The following is an 8,672-nucleotide window of genomic DNA, read 5'->3' as shown; positions in this document are numbered from 1 at the left end:
TGCATAATTTTGTGGGGGAGATAGAACCGGGATGAGCAGTGGCGGACTTACATAGAAGCAAGCACAGCTTCAGCCCGGTAGGTTTCAAAAGCCCACATTGGAAAAAAATAGCCCGGTAGGTTTCAATTCATCGTTCTCGACGTCTCGATCTGTGGTACTACTTCTCCAAGAAAGAGAGGAAGGAGAATCAAGGGAGGAGCTTTTAGGTTTCAAACCGTGTTCTGGGTAGTCTCTGGCAAACTTGGCTTTCATATAAGGTATCATAATTAGTTCTCAGATCAAGCTTTATCTCTCTGGTTAGTTGAAATCGAATTCGTTTGAGATTTGAGAATTGAAGAAGTTGATGTCTTGGGGTTTTGCTGCTGTATCGAATTCATATGTTCTTCTTCAGTTCTGTTCGTTGTTCAATTGAAAGCATATAAATTGCAAAGCATGGATTTTGGTTATTGATGCTTAATTGAAAGAAAAAATGAAAACTTGAATATTGGAGTTTCATGTTGCGTGCTTCGACTTACTGGCTGTGGTTATGTCATATGGTTGCTTCTTCTGATATGAAAGTGATTTATGTATGGAATTGAGATATATAACTTGCAGTTTTAGAAACACTGTAAATTGGAAGAGTTGATAATCTTGTATTTTGAGATTTCTGGGTTTTGGGTTTTTGTTGGTTAATTTTTTTTGGTACAAAAAAGGATTTTTTTGTTGGTTAATTTACAACAAAGTACATACTTTTAGAGCAGGGGAGGATCAGAAGCAGACCTAGCAATATGCAGCCCTCTAAACGCAAGTCTCCTCTTAACTTAATTAGGGATTGAGAATTAGATTTTAGAATTAGAGTTTTATGTGTGCAATTTTTTAGATTTTCTTTCTTTAATTTTGGGTATTGAGTTGTTTTTACTTGTTTAATCTGATATTGCGTTTTATAATGAATCTCAATTTCCAAATCTCATCGCATATTAAACAATCTAAAGTCCCAAACTTATGAAAATTGTGTTTTATATAATTTGAAAATCCAAATCCAATTTGTTTTATAAATTCTGTAATGGGTGGTTTATTTATGAAATTGGGATATGGATACTATATTTGGTTATTTCGAGTTTATTGGAGATTGTGGAGCGCAAGATAGAGCATATAAAATTTGTAATGAGATTATGTATTTTCTTAGGTGTCAATTAACGTTTTTTATTTGCAATTCTTATATCTCTTTTTGAAATCTTGATGAATATTAAATAAGAATTATATTTTGACTTATATAGTTTTTTCACCTATTCTATATGAACTATTATTCTGCTCACCTAACTTTGAGGGACTGATCCGCAACTGGAGACGAGGCATATGTAAGAAAAATGCGAGAGCTAGCCGAGCAAGAATGTCAAGAAACTATACACTGGCAAGTAGATTTTTGCCTCTGAGCCAAATCATTATTATTTAGTGACATCTAATTTGCTAGATAGACCGTATCCCTTATTTTATGGGAAAAAAAATCTCAATTTTGTAACAAGGTCAGTTTGCATTCCCGATACCCGATTTAGAATGTACACGAAAAAAAACAAAAAGATGAAGGACGTAATTTATTATCTATATCGGTCATCTTATGAGCATCCATGAAGCTTCGCATCAATTACAAAGTAAATCACAACGTATGAAAATAAGAAATGCTAACTAAGATAAGTCGGTCCAATTGTGTTTTTCCCGTTTGGGCATTGACAGCAAAGGTTCTCACCTCACCAAAATTTGGAAAACAAATAATAAGATTGAAGCGGTATTTAGAGCTAGCACCGTAGCACCAACACCAACCAACACCAACCAACCACATGCATGCAATTCCATTATGATTTATGCATATAAATAATCATGTGACATATCTCTCAGCTTCGCTTTTCATCAGTACAACTTAACAGAATTCAATCACATTTCTTGTGAGAACTCTCTGCATCTCAATCAAATGAAGCAATCGGCGGAGCTACTGTTCATTCCATCCCCTGGCATTGGCCACCTCGTGTCGACGGTGGAGGTCGCAAAGCTCCTCCTGTCTCGTGATGACCAACTCATCACCACCGTCCTGATCATGAAGTTTCCATTCAGCTTAGACCCCATCGATGCCTACATAGAGTCCTTAGCGGACTCTTCCATATCACAGAGGATCAAGTTCATCAACCTCCCACAGCAGAAATTTGGAGACGCAAGGTAATGGCACCAACAACTTCTTCAGCTTCATTGATAATCAGCAAACCCACGTCAGAAATGTGGTCGCCAAACTCATCGAGTCTGAGACCAAGACTCGACTCGCCGGAATTGTCATTGACATGTTCTGTACCGCCATGATCGATGTCGCCAAGGAATTGGGTGTTCCTGCCTACTTGTTCTTCACATCCAGCGCAGCCTCGCTCGGGCTCATGTTCCACCTTCAAACACTGCGCGACGATCACAACCAGGACTGCAGTGAGTTCCAGCACTCGACTGCAGATCTGGTGATTCCGAGTTATGCAAAACCCTTGCCTGCTGCTAAAGTCTTACCCAGTGGCCTTTTCGAAAAGGAGGCCAGAACCAGATTCCTCGACATGGCCAAAACGTATAGAGATGTCAAGGGTATTTTGATAAATACGTTCTCGGAGCTGGAGTCGCATGCCCTTCTTTCTCTCAGGTCTGATAATAAGATCCCTCCGGTGTATCATGTAGGACTGATACTTCATCTTAAAAGCGATGAGAAGACTGACCAGATGTCGAAGCAGAAGTCTGAAATCTTGAAATGGCTCGACGATCAGCCTCCGTCGTCTGTAGTGTTTCTGTGCTTTGGGAGCATGGGAAGCTTCAGGGAAGACCAGGTGAAAGAGATTGCCAGCGCATTGGAGCACGGAGAATTTCGGTTTTTGTGGTCACTACGTCAGCCTCCACCGGAGGGAAGTTTTATTCCCAGAGACTATGCCGATCCCAGAGGGGTGTTACCAGAAGGGTTCCTTGATCGAACGGCGGGAGTCGGAAAAGTTGTAGGGTGGGTGCCGCAAGTTGATATCTTATCCCATCCAGCAGTGGGAGGCTTTGTCTCCCATTGTGGGTGGAATTCCATTCTGGAGAGCTTGTGGTTTTGCGTTCCGATGGCTACGTTGCCCCTGTTCGCCGAGCAACAGCTCAATGCATTCCAGCTAGTGAAGGAACTAGGGATAGCCATGGAAATTGATATGAGTTACAGGAAGGATGGTTCGGTTGTTGTGAGTGCACAGAAAAATTGAGAGAGGAGTAAAGGAGGTGATGAAGCTCGATAGTGATGTAAGGAAGAAGGTCAAACTGTTGAGTGATAATAGCAGGAAAGCCTTGTTGGATGGGGGCTCCTCTTATGCTACAATGGGAAAGTTTATTGATCAAATTTAACTTTATGATCATATCTGAGGATAAGGATAAGGAAAACTTCGATATTGTTTGGAAAAATCTGCTGTGCATACAGTAAATTCCTGTCAAAACTTCACACACGGCCCCTCGTGCATCTCACGTTCCCCTTTCTTTTGCCTGCAAAACATTGCTGTATAACATACTGCAATGTACTACAGATGAACCCATATGTTTGTGTCATTTAAATCGCTTTCCTGAATTTAAGACTACTGTTTCATTCTCATGAATACACAAGTCGTGTATATACACGGCTTATTTTTTCAACCAAACGCCAGTATTGCAACTATGGTTGTTCCAAATTATTTGTGTATTGCAACCACGCGCCAGTACATATTTCCTTTTGTTTGGCTCACTCTTTCATCTTCTTCTTCGTTTCTTTTCTTCTGCAATCTGCCATTAGCAACTTCTTCTTCTGTTCAGAAAAGGAAAAAGTTATTGTTTCTTCTCATCCGTTTTCGTTATACTATTTCCGAGGTTCAGTCCAAATCAACATCATCTCATCCTTTATCCTCTCTTTCAAATTTCTTCAATTCAAATTGTTATCATCAGATGCAGAACAAATCACCCTCATCTAATTATAAGATTTTCAATTAGTAAGTCAATATCATTACAGCACCCCATCTTCAAAATCTAATGATTCATATCTGAATCTTCGATCAGAGAGGAAGAATATTATGCTAAAAAAATCATCAGATCTCTGGATCAAATTCGTTCGGCTGCTAATCTAAACCGAAAAATCGGTTATACCAACAACTTTGGTCAGTGGTTGTTTGAAAAATGTTAATACCGATGCAGTCCAAAGTTCAAGATTGTAATATCCCGAATTTTTGGGTTTGTTTCGTATAAATTCTTGTAGGTTATTTAATTTGGAAATTGAATAAAATCGCATTTTTCGTTTTCTCATCGATGTCAAATGAAACGAAACGATTTCGGAAATTTAAATTAAAAACGTTATGTTTTCTATGACTCGAGGGCCGACTTTTATTTCGTCACTCGTCTCCGAAAACATCATTGACGAAAGTTCTAGAACTCATCGATACGAGTTCGTGGACACATCATGCACCTTAATAGGACGTCGTATGTGAAAGTTATGATCGACGGAAGTTGGTTTCCGAATTTGGAAAATGTATAAAATGAGGTTTTTGGGAAACCCTAGTTTCTAAAAATGGAAACTCTCTCTCTCTCTCTCTCTCTCTCTCTGTCTCTCTGTCTCTCTCTCTCTCTCTCTCCCAGCTTCACCTCCGGCGACACCAGAGCACGGGGTTAGCTTACCTTCACCAATCCTCACCTCCGGTGCTACCATTGCATCCTCTGTGAAATCAACCCCGTCAGCATCTCGAGCTCCTCCGGCGACTTCTCGGCGATTCTAGGGTCCAAAATAGGTACGAAAGTGTCCCTAATTGTGTGATGTATATTGTTGGTATTGATTGTATTGTGGTTTGAGGAGTTTCGGAGGAGGAGGAGGAGGGGGAGCTCGTGCTGTGGAAGGGATGAGGAGAGGAAAGGAGGGAATTTTGGGTGTGGCAAGCCACGCACGCATTTTGAGGTGGCGCGTGAGCACCACGCGCGGTTGCCGGAGGGTGGCGCGTGAGCCCCACGCACCACCCGTTTTTATTTCCAATTGCGTTTGTACTGTGACAACTATATTTATTTTATTTGAGCAAAAGTCGCTTGGTTGTTGTACAATAACATGTGTGGATTGTTATTGTACGTGGTTTTAACATTGAGTCTTGTGAAAACATTTTTCTGTCTTCAGACGTGTTTGCAGTAATCAGAATCAAGCTTTGGTCGGGTGTCTGTTATGATTCAGTTAGAGCTCTAGTCTGTTTGTTGGTGTACTGCATGAGGGGTAACATATTGGTTGCCTTTTGTTCATGAGTACACATATTTTTGCGTGATATTGGGTACCAGATGGGTTGCCCATTATCAGTCGGCGTATTGCATGAGGGGTAACGTATGAGTTCCTGGGTGTCATGAGTACCCGTATTTTAAATGTAATTGGGTATACAGATGGGTTGCCCAATGTGTCATGAACCAGATGAGCCGTCTAATGTTTTATGAGTACATTTATTTTTAAATGCCATTAGTATTTTATTTAGTATGCAATGTGCGTTATACTATTGGTTTACTCATACGAGCTGTAAAGCTTACTGAGTTTGTGTTTATAATCCCGGTGCACCTATTCGATGGTGTAAGGGATAGTTTTGTAGATGCGGATTACCAGAATTGGAGGGCTTTCTCTGAAGAGTGTCGAAGTTTATTTATTCTCTTTGTGGTGAGGATTGAGAGGATGTTACAGTCCCATTGTTATAATACTTGAATTATATACTAGTTTTGTAATAATCAAATCAATTGAGTCGTACTTTAAACTCAATTTCGATACACTGTGACCATAAGATGATTTCAATATATTTGAGATTGTTCTAGAGTTTTTTCATGGCTTTAATTTCGAGTTTTATCACTCGAAATTTCGGGGCTGTGACACAGACTATCTTGCATGTTGCCGCACCCCTATCAATACCGTATATGATCGAAATTTTTTATTTTTTTAGGATATATGGGTACCAGAAATAGGATTAATCTCAGTTTGAGGTTTGATGAGAACTTACTGTGGCCGATGAATGAATCTTTGAATCTGAATGACAACCTCACTCGCCACCTTTATGCTGAAATAGAGTTTGATCTCAAACGATCAAAATTTCACTCCACATATTGAAATCAAGAGCTAGGATTAGCCACGCACATACACGGCCCTTGTATAGAATAGGCTCTCGAATTAAAAATATCCTTATATGGGAGCATGGTGAAATGAGTAATTGAGTATGGTTCTTTGTTTGGATAAACTACATGTTGTACTTATTGAGTCTCGATTTAAAAATAGTAAGTTTCTCTATAAATGAAAACGTATGATATTCCCTTATATAGAAGCTTGGAGAAATATAAAGAAACTCCCCCAATTTTAGAAGCATACATATATATATATATATACAGTCCCTATCCAGAGTGAAGGTTCACTCTGAAGTTTCAGAGTGAAGTTCCAATTTTGACACACTTTTCGGTCAAATGTTTTCACCATAAGTGATTCAATATTTAAGTATGCTATTCAAGATCATCTCTACAAAATTTCATCTAATTCGGACATCATTAAGGTATTGAAATTAGATTAAATCAATGAATGAATTAAAACTGTTCAACGTGAACCGTTCGTGTAAATCTCAATTTTGAAAGCTCAAATCATTGTCAAATTGGATGAAACTTTATAGAAATGATCTTGAATAGCATATCTAAATATTGAATCACTTATGGTGAAAAAATTTGACCGAAAAGTGTGTCAAAATTGGAACTTCACTTTGAAACTTCAGAGTGAACCTTCACTCTGGATAGGGACTATATATATATATATATAACATTAACTGGTAAATATGCATATCACTATATCAGCATGAGAGCTGACTCAAAACCGCCTAATAATTAGGAAAATTAATTAATTAATTAATTAATTACTCATTTTCTTATTTCCTTTTCTTTTCTCTGGCAAGGTCCTTTCGGTATTCAATCGATACCGTCAATACTCGTGCTACCAGAAAGAATTGAAAAAATTTGATACTCAACATCATTCACAAGAGTATAGACACGATTGTATTTGCATGTTGATTAAGGAATTAGGACTAATACATAGTACCTGTATAATTCACTGAAGAAGTCGTGAAGTCGTCTCATGCATAAGTCTTCTACAATCCTCTAAGGTTTTGAGCTTCTTATGAATGGGGTAAGAACTAATTATGCTCTATATTGTAGAGGTTGCAGGGACTTATACATTCTTATATATGAGTTAAGTTTTGCCTTGAACCCCTCCCATAAAGGAAGTTCAATTAGACATAACTTCACTTTTAAGAATCCTAATGATATTGTAACTTGTATTAAATTAATAATCAAGCAAATAGATTTATATCCCATATTAATAGATATACAAATTGATTAGGTTACTAGAATTGAGTTCTTTTCTATATTCTTATTATATAGTCTAAATCAATTATCGATTGTTGTTCACTCAAATAAACATATGATAAGTCCATAAATGTTCTTACAAAAATCATAATAAGTTTCTCAATAAAGAGATATGAACCCAATATGTTGAACTTGTGTATGTAGAAGAGAAAATAAATTTCTCATGACCTCCAATATAATTTGTCCCCTGGTTCGTGCTTCCAACATCAACACCTTAATTGTAGCTGGAGACCCCTCTACACTTTCTTTTTTTGCTTTTACCTCTCTCAGCCATGGACGAGTTTACTATTTTGTTTGAAAGATAAGCACTAAGTGCACGTTTGTTTAGCCAAACTAACCCGCACTAAACTAGATAAGAAATATAAACTACCTAATACTTTCACAACTCCGAAATTTCGAATGATAAAACTCGAAATTGTAGCCATAAAAACTCTAAAACAATTTCAAATATGTTGAAATCATCTTATAGTAACAGTGTATCGAAACTGAGTTCATAGTATGACTCAGTTGACTTGATTAATACATAACCAGTTTATAATTCAAGTATTATAACAAATGGAAATATAAAATTTTCTCAATCCTCACCACAAATAGGAGAAATCAACTTCGAAAATCTTCAAAGTAAGCCCTCTGATTCTGCTAATCCACACTTGCAGAACTACTCCCTACACCATCGAATAGGTGCACCGAAATTGAAAACACAAACCCGGTAAGCTTTGCAGCTCGTATGATTAAACCAACAGTATAACAAACATCACATACAAAAGAAAATGTTAATAACTTTTAAAGATAAATACACTCATAAGACACTAGATGACCCATCTGGTCGTCCAATAATGTCTGAACATATGTGTACTCATGAGACATTAGGCAACCCATCCGTTCACCCAAATTACATTTAAAATACGAGTACTCATGAGACCCACATGTCTGTTACCCCTCATGCAATACGCCGACAAATACTGGGCAACCCATCTGTTACCCAATATAACACAAAAACATGGGTACTCATGAGACCCAGGCAACCCATTTGTTACCCCTCATGCAGTACACCGGCAGACCTACTAGAGCTCTAACTGAATCGTAAACAACACCCGACCAAGGTTTGGTTCCGATTACTGCCAACACGTCCGAAGACAGATAAAAAACGTTTTAACAAGACTCCATGTTAAAACCACATACAATATAACAATCAACGCATGTTTATTGTACAACAACTAAGCGACTCTTGATCAACAATATAACATAGTTGCCACAATACAAACTCTTTTGGAAAT

The 8,672-nt window shown here is 37.9% G+C and overlaps 1 pseudogene; it reads left to right on the top strand.

The window, feature by feature from the left end:
• Window positions 1-1,945: 1,945 nt before the first annotated feature.
• Window positions 1,946-3,369, top strand: LOC126786582 (UDP-glucose flavonoid 3-O-glucosyltransferase 6-like; annotated as a pseudogene).
• The last annotated feature ends 5,303 nt before the right edge of the window (window positions 3,370-8,672 follow it).

Source organism: Argentina anserina, chromosome 3 (assembly GCF_933775445.1).
Source record: "Argentina anserina chromosome 3, drPotAnse1.1, whole genome shotgun sequence".
Taxonomy (NCBI): domain Eukaryota; kingdom Viridiplantae; phylum Streptophyta; class Magnoliopsida; order Rosales; family Rosaceae; genus Argentina; species Argentina anserina.
The sequence above is the reverse complement of the archived record's forward strand: the minus strand, read 5'-3'. Positions and strand labels throughout refer to the sequence as shown.